This window comes from Rattus norvegicus, chromosome 11, assembly GCF_021556685.1.
Source record: "Rattus norvegicus strain SHRSP/BbbUtx chromosome 11, alternate assembly SHRSP_T2T, whole genome shotgun sequence".
NCBI classification, from domain to species: Eukaryota; Metazoa; Chordata; class Mammalia; order Rodentia; family Muridae; genus Rattus; species Rattus norvegicus.
Genome location: NC_141544.1, coordinates 94,472,863 through 94,487,752, shown reverse-complemented (window position 1 = coordinate 94,487,752; position 14,890 = coordinate 94,472,863). Strand labels below are relative to the sequence as shown.

The 14,890-nt window shown below is 45.0% G+C and overlaps 1 protein-coding gene across 10 annotated transcripts in view; it reads left to right on the top strand.

Moving 5' to 3' along the window:
* Positions 1 to 10,294: 10,294 nt before the first annotated feature.
* Positions 10,295 to 14,890, top strand: part of Yeats2 (YEATS domain containing 2) — an 86,322-nt gene continuing 81,726 nt past the window's right edge. For 5 of the 10 annotated variants that reach the window (XM_087576787.1, NM_001109057.2, XM_087576781.1 and 2 more), the window contains 2 exon segments: positions 10,295 to 10,437; positions 10,627 to 10,811. The gene's annotated coding sequence lies outside the window, so the exon portion shown is untranslated. 10 annotated transcript variants of the gene reach the window in all.

The following is a 14,890-nucleotide window of genomic DNA, read 5'->3' as shown; positions in this document are numbered from 1 at the left end:
GCACACATGCAAGCAAAAGACTGATAAACACATAAATATTCAATCTTTAAAAAAAAAAGAACTCACATGAATAGAAAATAGAGCATGCCTCCCTTCTGCTTCTCTGCTATTAACTGGTAAGAGAGCCAACTCTCCAGGCCCTCGAGTCTTTGGGTATTTTCCACCCGTGGTAAGGTGGTGTGGAACTTTTAAATCAACAAATTTTCACACACATACACACCATTCTCCCACTTGAGAAGTACCCCTGCCTGTACAAATAGGAGGTTCTAAACCCTCCAGCTTACTTTTCCTGCCAAGGAGAACCTGACCCAGATAGGACCTCCTGTTTTCTGCTTATTTTATGCTCATACCTACCTCAGCTGGTCAGGTTAGAAGTCTCTGTTCCCTGGGCCTTCCACCCTGCTGTATGCTTGTATCACTCACACACACCCCAATCTTGGCAAAGTAGAGAGAAGTTTCTGGACCCTCCACCCAGGGCACAACTTCTGACCTGAGTGTATGTACCCTCATTGGTAAAGCCAGAATAGCTCAACAGCCCCTTCCCCTTGTTGGCCACCAGTACTCTCTCCTGCATCTGCACATGCTCCCTGATGAGGGAAGTAACAGGATGCTTGACCCACCTCTGTTATCCGAAAACATGTGCACTTGTCTCTGCACTCACTCCGGCTCCTTAAGTTAGAGGTCATCGGATTCCCCAGCACCCTTGCACACATACTTTCTGAACCCTGAAATCAGAGGACACATGAAACAGTTTCTCCTAACACCACCCCACAAGCCTACACCCCAGACCCCCAGCATTCCTGATCACCCCATCTCCACACTTCTGCACTTCCAACCTGACAATCAGGTTGGCAAAACCCAATGTTAAAAAAAAAAAAAAGTAGGGGTTGGGGATTTAGCTCAGTGGTAGAGCGCTTGCCTAGCAAGCGCAAGGCCCTGGGTTCGGTCCCCAGCTGTGAAAAAAAGAAAAAAAAAAGCCAAGAAAGACTGTCTCCTCCAAAAATGACCAATCCCATACTAATGGCCACCAGCGAGACTGACTTAGATGAAATTTCCGACAAAGAATTCAGAAGAACAATTATATGTATGTTTAAATATCTCAAAGAGGGCACGAATAAATGTGTGAACAAAGTCAAAAAACATGTGAATAATCTCCCAAATCATATGAAAACACGAGTAACTGAATATTTTTTAAAAAAGGTGAATTCAACATGGAAATATAATTCAACAAAGAAATATGAATACTAAATAAAGGACAAACTGAAATGTAACTGGAAAAAAAATTAAGTAAAACTCACTGGGAAGCCTCACCAACAGAATGGGTTATTTGGAGGACAGAATATCAAGGCTTAAGGAAAGCACAGAGAGTGAGTCATTCAGTTAAAATCATCCTTTAGAAAATGAGATGCAGGGCTGGAGAGATAGCTCAGCAGTTAAGAGCACCCGACTGCTCTTCCAGAGGTCATGAGTTCAATTCCCAGCAACCACATGGTGGCTCACAACCATCTGTAAAGAGATCTGATGCCCTCTTCTGGTGTGTCTGAAGACAGCCACAGTGTACTTATATATAATAAGTAAATAAATCTTTTTTAAAAAATGAGATGCAGAGATGGCAGTGGCTAAAAGTGTTTGCTGCTCTTCCAGAGGACCTCAGTTTAGTTCCCAGGATCCAAGTTGGGTGGCTCACAACCACCGGGATCACCAGTTACTCCTAGGCACTGAACACTGTAGGTACCTGCCCTCACACATGTACACACCCATACACATACACACACTTAAGAGTTAAAAAAGTAAAGAACAGAGTATACAAGATCCGGGGGATATTTTGAAAGGCTAAATTACAAATAACTAACTTAATAAGTACATAAGATTTTAAAAAACAGTTTATGAATCATGGGACTAAACGAGGATTCCATGTCAAAGGTATAGAAATAATATCTTTTGTAAGAAATCTTGAAACTCGGGACAGGTGTGGTGCACACACCTTTAGTTACAGCACTTGGGAGGCAGAGGCAGGTGAGTCTTGGAGTTTGAGGTCAGCCTGGTCTACAGAGTGAGTTCCGGGACAGCCAGAGCTTTTACACAGAGAAACCCTGTCTTGGACAAAAGAAAAAGAAAGGGGGAAGAGAAAGAGAGGAAGGAGGAGGTGGGGTAGATTTAACTAGGCATAGGCAGTGGTGGGACACATAGAAACCCTATCTCAGAACAACAAAAACAGATCCTAAAGCTTCCCAGATGTAAGGAAGTAGAAGCCTACAAAGTAAAGGAGGTGAACAAAACATCAAATAGACTGGACCAGAAAAGGAGTTCCCGTGTTATAGTATAGCCAAAACACTAAATATTCAGAAAGAGTGTATTCAAAGTGACAAGCATGGGCAAACTGATATATAAAGGCAGGCCATCATAATAGGTTATGAATTTTCTATGAAAACATACGATTCTCTATGGAAAGCCAGAGGGCACATGGGAATGCATTTCAAGGTCTGGAAGATAACAAACTACTCTATGTAACAGGCCCCAGACCACAGCACAACTGACTCCAGGATGGCAGTACCATTCAGGCTGTAAAACTCAGCCTCTAGAGAGCACCACTTGCCAGAACTAAAAGACCTAACCCATCAACATCCATAGTTATGGGATGGTCTCTAAGTGTACTAACCTTGCCTTTTAGCTTCTGTAGTACTGTTTCCGTCTGACTTTTCTTGTTAACTGAAGTATGTCAACTTGTCAAAGGATATGGATTTTGTGCTTAAAAGCTCACCCTGACAAAGGCTCAGAGCTACACTGGGATCCTGAACACACAGCTGGCTGGCTAATAAGGACTTTCTATTGGCTTAAAACCATACTCGGACGGTCTTCCCTGGTAGATACCCCATAACACTATACTCAGCCACTGTTGTCATAATGGAAGAAGAAAACCTTTCCATGTCAAAATCAATTGATATACAGAGGCCCACTGTGGAGAGAACACTGGAGGGAAGACAGCAATAAACATCCAAATCATGACTAAAAAAAAAAAATAAGGATGCTAAGATATTCATTAAGAAAATGAAGACTAGGGGTTGGGGACTTAGCTCAGTGGTAGAGCGCTTGCCTAGCAAACGCAAGGCCCTGGGTTCGGTCCCCAGCTCTGAAAAAGAAAAAAGAAAAAAAAAGAAGAAAATGAAGACTAAGAAAACACCAAACACTAAAAAATCAACAAAATTATAGGACAATATCAGAATAATGCCTCAGATGATTATCTAAGGTCTCAATTCTCCAATCAAGATATACATAAGATAGGCTGGAGAGATGGCTCAGTGGTTAAGAGCACTGGCTGTTCTTCCAGAGGTTCCTGAGTTCAATTCCTAGCAACCACATGGTGGCTCACAACCATCTGTAATGGGATCCGATGCCCTCTTCTGGTGTGTCTGAAGACAGTGACAGTGTACTCATATACATAAAATAAATAAATAAATCTTTTTTAAAAAAATATACATAAGATGCCTGGCAGTGGTGTCATTCACATGCCTTTAATTCTAGCCCTTGGGAGGGAGAGGCAGGCAGATCTCCCAACCCAAGGCCAGCTGGTCTACAGAGTGAATCCCAGGAAAGCCAAGGCTACCTTGTCTTGAAGGGAGAAAGAGACATAAGATTAGCAGATTGGATCATATAAACAGGGTCCCTCTTTTTTTCTGCAGCCAAGAAACACACTTCACCACCAAAGATAGACATGACCTTCAGGTAAAAGGAAGGGCAAAGGTATTACAACAAGGAAACTGGGACACATGCAGAAAAGACATTTAAAGTCTCTACAATAAAAATGAGAGTGAGGGGGTTGGGGATTTAGCTCAGTGGTAGAGCACTTGCCTAGCAAGCGCAAGGCCCTGGGTTCGGTCCCCAGCTCCGAAAAAAAAAAAAAAAAGAAAAAAAAAAAGAAAAAATGAGAGTGAGGACAGATTATCTCACTCGATGCAGAGAAGGCTTGTGATATAATAAACATTCCTCCATGATAAAAAAGTCATCAAAAGACTAACGATGCATGAGACAATCCAGGCAGCCTACAAGGTTAGAGGTGAGGGAGAAGAACTGGAGCATTTCTGCTAAAACCAGGGAGCAAAATAAGCACATCCAGGCTCTCCACTCCTTTTCAGTACAGTACTCAAAGTCTTAGCTAGAGCAACAAAAGAAGGAGATGAAAAAACTACAAATACAAATAAGATTCTATACATAGAAAATACTACCAAAAATAATTGGAACTGAAAATTACTTCTAGGAAAGTGGTAGGCTACAAATTTAGCACATAAAAGTCAGTAGGCACCAGGCCTGATGTGCTGCGGCCACCACCATGCTTGCAGCCTGCCACTGTCAAGCCAAAGACTACACCGAGGCATCAGCCGGAACTCCCCCTTTATTCCCCCTCAGCCCCGGGCTACATCCAGCCCGTAGGCTCCCACTCCGTTCTCAGCTCTTCCACAGTAACCAGCAGCACCTGGCTGTCAGAGAGCCTGAGAACCAGATGGCCTGGCCTTTTTGCAAGCCCAGGGACACCCAGAGCCAGTTCCAGCTGTCCCCACACCTCTGGACTGTGCTTCACTACCCCTGGAGTGGTGTCCCCAGGCCTCCTAACGGCCCAACACCTGCCCAGTGACAGTGTGGGGTAAGTGCGGTGGTCTCTGGAGCCACATAACCCTACAACATGGGGTGAAGCATACCTGGCTGTTGCCAGGTAATTGTGGGGCAGAGCTTAGACAGAATGTTAACATTACCCTGTTATGGTTTAATTAAAAAGAAAATTACAAAGAGGCAATGGTGGAGTAGGGTCCTAGTGATCGATGTTACTTCCTGCTGGCTTTGGGTGACGTGTCTCTAGGAAACCTAGGAAAGTGGGTATGGGGATGTTTGTCCAGTCTTTTAGAGTTGGCTGTTTCCTTGTTGTCCAAGGTCTGTGGAACCATCTGAGGATAGGTATTGTGGTAGGTATTAAAAACACCCACAAACCTTCGCTATTGCCGGCACTGTAGGGCCACATGGCATCTGCGGGGTATTTTCATCTCAGTCAGCAAAGCATCTCACCCACTAAGCTTCCAATCTCTAGCCCACATTGCCTCTGGCTACTGTCTGAGCCCAGCAGCAACCTCTCCTTCCATCTAGTTCCCAAGAGGGGTTGCCGCAACGCCAGTTTCATACAGAGACCGCCTTTCTTGTGCTTCTATTCCTGTGGCCTCTGCTCACATTCCCTGCAACCAGTCCCTGGGGTCACTGTCACAATCCACACCAGCCCGACTAAATCAAAATTCCAGAAGTTTTTAACTTAATCAGATTTATCTAAGTGATTTATCTCAGTAAGTTTACATTCCACAGAACGTCCACACAATCAACTCAGAGCCAATTGATAACGATATAAACCACCCACCTAAACTGGCCTATAGAAATCCACCCTTTAAAAAAAATATTCATAACTACCTGTGGCCATTTAAGGCCACACGGATCTGGGTCGTCCTTCTCTGCCCCCATCTTGGTGCTTCTCTTTCTTCTCTCTCTCTCTCCCTTTGCCAAAACTCTGTGCCTGCCCCACTTTCTCGCTGTGTAATTACAGGACGTGCCCTAACTTGTGCCAGTCCTCGCCTGCATATAGACCTCAACCCATAGATTGGTTAGAAGGAGCAGGTCCAATAGGAGCATCTGTGTCTGTGAAAGGAGATTGGAGCATCTGGAGGTCACTTCTCTAGCGCTGTCCCGGATGTAGTAAGCACCTGGACTTGAGGAGACGCCGAAACACACATATGTATTTATTATAGGTAGAGAATAAGATTAAGTGCATTTGGGGGGCTCTTCACCACTTTTGAGTTTCTCCACCCAGTCAGAATATGAAAAAAAAAAATAAGATTTCAGCAGGCATTGGTAAAGTTGAGGAGGAGGGGAACATTTACTCACTGTTGTTAGGAATGCAAACAACAAACCACTAAGGAAAGTAGCGTTAGGGGTTCCCAAAAAGTTAGAACTAAAACTAGAGCTACAATATGGCTCAGCTGTACTGTAGCACTCCTGGATGTATACCCAAAGGACTCTAAGTCCTACCACAGAGAGGCACGCATCCATGTTTACTGTTGCACTATTCCCAATAGCAAGGAAGCAGGGCTAGCCCAGATGTCCATCAACAGAATACATAATGAAAATGTGGCTCAAATACACTGGAATTTCATCCAGCTGTCAAAAACAAAATTGTAAAGTTTGCAGGTAAATGAATAGAATTGGGGGGGGGATTATACTGAGATAATCCATACCCAGAAAGACAAATACTATATATTCTGCCTTACATGGATCCTAGCTTTGAATCTTTAAGATGTACGTTTAATTTGGGATAACTGTAGAGGCTTGGAAACTGAAATGGCTTATTCTAGGTGAGTTGTGGGCACTAATAGAAATGAAAGCAGAGACAGGGGAAATCTAGATACAGAAAGGCTTATGAAAGGATTGAGGGGTTGGGGATTTAGCTCAGTGGTAGAGCGCTTGCTTAGCAAGCGCAAGGCCCTGGGTTCGGTCCCCAGCTCCGAAAAAAAAAAAAAAAGAAGGGGCTGGGGATTTAGCTCAGTGGTAGAGCGCTTACCTAGGAAGCGCAAGGCCCTGGGTTCGGTCCCCAGCTCCAAAAAAAAAAAAAAAAAAAAAAAAGAAAAGAAAAAAAGAAAGGATTGGGGTGGAGGACTGGACAAATGAGGGAGAGAGGGAGGGAGGGAGGGAGATTAACCAAAACAAAGTGTGAATGAAGAGACCTGCTACTCTGTAAGCTGATTTAAAAAGACAAGTGCACTGTGATCTCAACCTCTCCTGATAGAAGGGCCAAGAATCTGGCCACAAGAATGGGTATTTCTTGTTTCAATCTGATGTTGAAGTTCCAGAGATTCTTAAAGAGCTGCAGGTCTTCAGACTACATGAGAATCTCAGAGAAGTGGGTCCGAATACCAGCAAAGGAATGCCTCAGTAAATGGATAGATGAACTTGCCAGTGACCATGAGAGCAGGCAGCAAAAGGCAAAGGCTTCCCTCTTTGCCCTTTTATGTGGGCTGTCACCGGATTTAGGATGGGTCTTCTCACTTCAAATAACCCAATTAAGAACATCCCTCACCTGAGTGGCTAGCTGCTTGGGTTTTAGTTGATTCTAGATGTGGCCAAGTTCACTCACAAGGTTTGCCATGACGGTGGGTAGCCAATTGTTCTCGGATTGGCAGTAGAAAACATGTGCCTGGCACTGTAAACCCAGCCAAAAACCCATGACTGCAGAGGTTATCAGTAAGTGGGGACTTACTGTTAGGTAGCTGAATTGACATGGCACCAAACTGCCTTCTAAATATTCGTGTTTATTCTCAGAGATAAATAATGTTCATAGGTTTAATCAGAGAAACTTTTCCTGGCTTCCTGGCAGTGAACAATGGCAGGTGCAGAATCCTGTCTATTCAAGATGTTAAGAGTTAGGACTGACTGAGCACTCAGTCTGAAGAGGGCCTTTATGCCACCCCCTCTAAAGCTCAGGAAGCATCGCAGAATGGACGAGGCAGAGGATAGGAGAAGGACTGTGCAGTTCTATCTTGAGAAAAAAAATCTAGATGTCTGTTGTTGTTTGAATCCTCAGACCACCATGTATATGAGGATTATCCTGAATCCTGATCCTACTGTTGCTACCTTTCAAGAACTGGGATTCTAGGCATGCACTGTTACATTCCGCTCAAAATTGGGGTTTCTGACATGCCGTCTGAAAGCAACGGGGAGAAACAGCAGCTCCATCACAGGCTGCCCCCTCTTGCAACGTTACTGTTGTGATTTTCTACACTAGGCAGCTTTCCAGCAAGACCAAAGGAGTGGGTTTCTAGCTCCCCAGGCACGTAGATAGATATTCGATGTGCTTACTCGATATCTGACTGAAGTGTGAATTAACTCCAATATGCTCAGAATGACCTCACCTTAACCTCTTTCTTGATGTTTTAGTTATTGTTCTATTGCTATGAAGAGACACTGTGACCAAGGCACCTTATAAAGAAAACATTTAATTATGAGCTTACAGGGTTGGGGATTTAACTCAGTGATAGAACCTGGGTTTAGTTCTCAGTTTTAAAAAAATACTGTTGGCCTGCTTATAGTTTCAGAGGGTAAGTCCATGACTATCATATCAAGGAGTAAGGCAAAAAGCAGGGCAGGCATGGCATTAGAACAGTAGCTAAAATCTTACATCTATCTAAAAGGTAGAGGCAAAGAGAAAGAGATTGAGCCTGGTATGGAATTTAGAAACCTCAAAGTCCAGTGACACATCTCCAACAAGGCCACACCTCCTAATCCTTCCCAAAACATTTCCACCAACTAGGGACCAAACATTTAAATATATGAGCCAATGGGGGCTATCATCATTCAATTTCATGAAATTAGTTGATTTCATTGGTACTAGGAATTGGACCCAGGACCTCACACATATATAGTGTTACATACACCCCACCCCCAGGAACTTAAAATGTTTATCTTCCAAATTCCTCTGAGTTTTCAGTTCAGGCTCAAAAAAAAAAAAAAAAAAAAAAAAGACTTTCTTGGCCTAAATTTAGATTAGGTCCAGTTTCCTTGTCAAATGGTAATTCTGTGGAGGCTGCTGTGTGTGCCTATAATCCTAGCACCTGAACTACAAGCCAAGATCCTGTCTCAAAAGATAATAATTATGAGGTTGAAAATTTATCAGGGCTAATTCTGCTTTGCGTACTTCTGTGTCCTCAGTGTCCAGCCAACATATTTAGGAGAGAGTCCCAGACAGTAGAGAAGCAATAAATGTTGTTGAGAAAATAGTTAATCTAATTTTACTCCTGATAAACCTTAAAGTCAGGAGGCCAAGGATAAGATAAATGTTTCTAGTCTTTTGTCACTGTTCACAGTTTTTGACTCTATACTATGTGACAGTTTTTGAATCTATACTATGTGTCCTGCTGGGCTTCTTTTAAGACAGTTCTGATTGTTTAGTTCTGGTTGGCTTGGAACTTTCTAGATAGACCAGGCTAGCCTCGAATTCAAAGAGATCCACCTGCCTCTGCTTCCTAAATGCTGGGATCAAAGGTTTTTGTCAGCGTTCCTGGGCTTGTTATATAGGAATATAACTCTTAAAATATTTCATATTAAACAAAGTGCATAAAAAGATTGACAATATGTACATAAAATAAAACTCACTACTTAGCTTGTGCCATAAATATGTACATGCCAATAAGCAAGAGCTGAAGAAGCTGAGGCAGCTCCCAGAACGGCCAGAAGGCTGCAGTCCTGAAGTAGTTGGAAGTCTTGGTGTGTGGTATCCTGGAAGAAAGCTGGTTTCAAGCGATTTTAAAGGGAAAAATGAAGTTTACTGGATTGTCACTCATTAGCTTCAATCTACGTTGTTTTCAATATTGCCAGGCAGTGGTGGCGCTTGCCTTTGATCCCAGACCTCAGGAGGCAGAGGTAGTCGAATCTCTCTGGGTTGGAGGCTAGCCTGTTTCACCAAGCTAGTTCCAGGACAGCCATAGCTACACTGTCTCAAAATTCAGAAAAACAAAAAACAAACAAAAGTTTTCAACATTACCAAACCTTCCCTCCTTAACCCTTTCTTTCCTTGTTGATTTGAGTCTACAAAGTATCTATCTGGGAGCAGGAGTGGGGACCACTCTACCCCACTCAGTTTCTGCATGTAGTAAAATGGGTTCATAATGATTAATTCAGGGGAGGGGAGCCACTCTAACCCACTCAGTTTCTGTATGTAGTAAAATGGGTTCATAGTGATTAATTCCTTCTTTCCTTCTTTTTCTCTTTCGTTTTTTTGTTTGTTTTAAAAAATATATTTATGGTGGTGGAGGTTGGACCCACAGCAGTTCGCTAAGCAAGCACTCTACCATCAATTTTTACTTTGAGACAGGGCCTTAACTTCATTATGTAGCTAAACTTTGTACTTTTGATGCCCCTGCCTCAGTCTCCAGCCTACAAGTATTACCCCGCAATACTAGAGACTAGGTTACTGTTGCTATATACACCCCTATCACTAAGCATGGGGATGCAAGATGGTATGCTTGGCAGTACAGTCACCATAGTTACCGTTGCCATGACTACAAGAGAACCAGCATTCTCTCAAACTTTCGGCAGGAAGACAACGGTTGACCGGCTGATGCCATCAACCTGTAAGTGCAATACAGCCGGGGTCAGAGTTCAGGGGCAGCTTTAGCCCCCGCGGCCGCCCCGGCCCGGCCCCGCCCCCACCGCGCGCGCCCGCGCCGCACCGCCCCCGAGGTGACGTGAGGGGCGGAGCCTCGCGGCGGGCGGGCTGCTGTGTCGTGAGCTTCCGCGCGGGTGCGTCCCTGGCCTCGCGCGGCGGTTCCACGGGAGGAGACCTGTCGCTCCTTCTCTCCGCGTGTGGGTTCCGGGTCCCGGCGGGGCGGCGCTGCAGCGGGACTCACAGGAAGGGTGAGTGTCGGCGCGGGCGTGCGTCCCGTGCGGGGCATTGTCTGGCGCGGGCACGTGCACCCCTCCCCCACCGCGGCCGCGCGGACTGCTCAGCGGCGCGGACGGGTGGGCGCCCGGGTCCGCGGACAGCCTGGTCCGGCGTGGGGAGGGTCCTTCCCGCCGCGCAGCCTCAGACCGGGCTCTTTGCAGCCGCGGCGGCTGAGCTTGCGCGGTGACCTGCGGGTGGTCCCGAGAAGAGGTCGCCTCGGCAAGTTTGGATTTGCCCAAAGAAACCTGAGGCGGCTTAGGAAGGTTGCGAGGAGTCTGCACGAGGGCGTAGGACGGTGCTGCGTCGTATGGAAGCTTCGGAGAGTGAGAACTTGGCCGGAAAGACGGTGAGCTTTAGCCGGAATGCAAAAGACAATAAGGCTTAGAGCTCATCTCCATTACGCAAGTATTTATGTTAAACAGAAAATACTGTGTCCTGTACCTCTGCAACTCGCTCACATCTTACTGGTTTTGATATTGCGAGTATTTTTGTCTAGGCACATTCCTAATTGCAGAAACAACCCACTTTTAAAATTACTTTTTCTAATTAACGTAAACTAGAACATAGTACACATTTATTCAGCAGTATCTTTGCCTTTAATAAGTAGTAAGTACTCATCCTAGAAAAATTTCAAAATACAGACAAGGACAAAGAAGTTGTTTTAATGTCCAGAAGTAATTACTGTGGGTGTGTATATTTGCGTAGTCTGTCTTAAAGGTAGGACCAAAACAACAGATGGGTGGGTGCCTTAACTGTTTAACTTTCTGTTCCTTTGAGACGGGGTCTCTTTTCGTATACATACATAGTCCTGTCTCAGAACCTCAGTCCTGTCTGTAGACCAGGCTGGCCTCGAACTCAGAAATGCCGGCCTCTGCTTTCCCTGTGCTGGGATTTACAGTGGGTTCCACCACATCTGGCAGACTTTCTATAGGAAGCTCGAGTAAAGGTTTTGAGAAGGTAGTGGCACAATCCCACCACTATATCAGAGAAGTCCAAAGTGTGTGTTGGGGTAGGGGGGTGGGGCCTGGGGGCTGGGGAGCCAGGGAAGTCAGAGTGCAGCTTTCTGCTGCAGCCTGGATTGAGTCTGTGGCAACGGAAGCGGACAGGATGAAATCTCTTCTAATCTAGGTTGGCCTTGAACTCTGTTGCACCTTCTCAACTCCTAAGAGCGGGAGTTGCAGGCACCACGTTGCCGAGGGCTGCTTTTTAATTTGTGTGGTGTGTGTGTGTGTGTGTGTGTGTGTGTGTGTGTGTGTGTGTGTGTGTGTGTGTGTTGGGTATTTAGTTTTAGTTTTGAAACAAGTTTTTATGTTGTTGCTCAGTGTGACTTCAAACTCCATATATAGCCAAAGATGGCTTTGAACTCTGGATTTTTCTGTCCCCACCTCCAGCTGAGATTATGGGTTTTTGTCCACACGCCCTGCGTCTCCTTTTTAGTTCTTGTTTCGAGCAACCACATAGATAGATAACTGTACCATTTATTGAGATGGGGGAATTTCCATCTCTATTTTGTTGTTGTTTTTTATTTTGGGTTTTTTTTTTGTTTTGTTCTTTTTTGTTTGTTTGTTGTTTTTGTTTTTGTTTTTTTGAGATGGGGTTTCTCTGTGTACTGTCTGGTCTGGAACTCAATTTGCAGACCAGGCTGGGCTCAAACTTAAAAGAGATCCACCTGTCTCTGCTTCCAGAGTGCTGGGATTAGATAGCGTGCACCACCACCGCCTGTCCTCAATCTTCATTTTAAATGAATTAAATCTGAGGTACATTTCTGTTATTGTGTCAGTATGTTGAGAAAACACATGTGACAGTATAACCGTCAGGATTCAAAGATTAAGCAAGGACTGAGAAGAAACAGAGTATTTTCTCTCTGGAAACTAAGAGGGCTTGTAAGCCCCTAGAGTAGGATTTGCTCCTTTGGCACCGGTCAGATGGCCTTAGTTCCATTCCTGTGAGTTGTTCTGTGACCTCTGAATGTGTGCTGTTTACCCAGGCGTGTCTCCAGACACGTACCTTACCCCCGCAGTGTACCCTCGCTCTGTCATTTTGTTGGTTACTGACGTAGGCTAACATTTCCCACCAGAGTTTAAAAACGCTGACTTAGAGTGTGTGAGTCTTTTACCTGCACATCTTGTGCTCACCACTTGCATGTAGTGCCTGCTGAGGCCAGAGGTGTAGTAACTGGAACTGGAGTTACAGACTCTTGTGACAATCACAAGTGCTGGGAACAGAACATGGATGGGGGTCTGTGAAAGGGCAGCCGGTGTTCTCAACCGCTAGGCAGTCTATCTGCACCTTTCCGGTTCTGTTATGAGCAGCTTGTTTTCAGTGCTTGGAGATGGAACCCAGAGCCTTTTGTGTGCTAGGCAGCTCAGCACTGAACTCCAGCAGTTTCATTTTGTTGTTTTCTGATTTATTGCTAAATATTCTTTAGCTATTATGAGTAACATGAGAGTAGCATAAAAGACTTTCTCTGTAAAATGTCCTACAGTTGTAAGTGCTGTCCGCTGTGTATTATTTGGCATGCTGTAGTTTGTTATGGACTGTTTTTGGTTGGTTGGTTAACTAATTTAGTTATTTGGAACAGGAGCTTCAAGTCCTCATGGTCAAGGGTGGGGGTAAATGCCTGGTGGTTCCGCCTATATGGTAGGATTAAAGGTATGTTTTTAGTGTAGACATTAAGAAGAGACAGACCTAATGGTAGGTCTGTAACCCCAGCTACTTACAGGCTTAAAGCAGAGGATCTCAGAGCTGGAAAGATACTCTTAAACTGTTGAGGTCCCAAGACTAGTTCCCAGTACCCTGGTTAGGGTGCTCACAGCTATCTGTAGCCCCAGCCCCAAGAGCTCCTATGCACTTTTCTGACCTCCAAGGGCATCTGCATACATGTGCACACCACACAGCATACATGCACACACATACATAAAAATAAGTCTGTTTAAGTGTGGAGAAATGGCTTAGAACACTTGCTGTTCTTGGCAGGGGATCTGAGTTCAGTTCCCAGCACCCACAGGGTACCTTAGCAACCGGCCATTAACTCCAGGTTCAGGAGTTCTCTTGGCCTCTGTGAGTACCAGGACACGTGCAGTATACTTCACTTACGTGCAGGCAAAGTAGATTTTTTTTAGAAAAAGACTTAAAAAAAAATCACAATTTGGATAGCGATTCGCCAGCTCAAAGCTGCAGACTAAGTCAAGGTCATCCCGAACAACTGAACAAAACCCTATCAAAAAATATCGTGAGGTTCAGAACGGCGCTGGGAGAGATGGGGCTATATCTCAGTTGCATACCATATATGAAGCTCTTGGTGCCTGCACATGTCGTATGCATGTGTAAAGAACTAAGACTCATCATAGATGGGCGAGCACAGCCTGTCTAGGATGTACCTTGCCCTCTTTTGGGAATATTTCATTCCCTCCGGGTATATTCTTGGAAATGCTTGGATTGACTTCTCATCCAGCCGTGCATTTTAAAAAACTATTCTGTGTGTGAGTATATGCAGGAGGGTACACAGCTTTGTACACCCGTAGGCCAGAAGAGTGCATCCCCCAGCGCTAGAAGTACAAGCATTTGTGGGATACCTAGCTCGTGACACGGGTGCTGGGATTCAAATCTGACTTCCAGTCCTAATGGTTGTGCAGGAATGCTCTTAACCACTAATCCACCCCTCTGGACCTCCAACCGGGGGTTGTTTTCTTCTTAAGATGTATTTTTTATGTATATGAGCGTTTTGTTTACGTGTGTATCTGTGTACCACGTGAGTGCCTGGTACCTATGGAGGTCAGAGGAACGCATTGGATCCCCTGGCGCTGGAATTACGGATGATGTGAGCCACCACGTGGGTTTCGGGACTCGAACCTGGGACTTCTGCAGGAATAAGTGCTCTTAACTCCTATGAGCTGTCCAGGCCTCAGCTGTGAAATTCTAATTTTTTTTTTTAACTTGAATCTTTGTTGTCTCTTCTTTAAATTGGCCACTGCAGTTTTTGGTCAGTCTGTACAGTTTTTGGTCTGTCTGGACACTACTGCCCATTGGAGGGTGCGGGTGTGGGGAGCGAGCTTTCCCCTTGCTGAAGAACAAAAGCGTGCAGTGGTTGTCTTCACGGCCTCTGGCTGGATGTGGGCTTGGTAATAGAATGCCGGGCAAGGCCTTGGGTTCCATTTGCAGAATTACAAGAGGAAAGGAAATTGTGTTGGTGGTGAGTTTGTCCGGGCTTTTAAATTGTGCTTGTATGTTTTCAGGGTTGGAGGTGGAGTAGGCTCTGTAGCCTTGCCTGGCAGACTCTTGGCAATCCTTCCTCTCTCCCCATCTCTGGATGCTGAGGTTACAGTTGGGAGCTGCTGTGCCTGCCGTCGGAGAGGGAGGGTAGACACAGAGTCTAGTTAGGGTTAGAGGGCGGGTAGACAACAGAGTCTAGTTATGCTTCTAGGC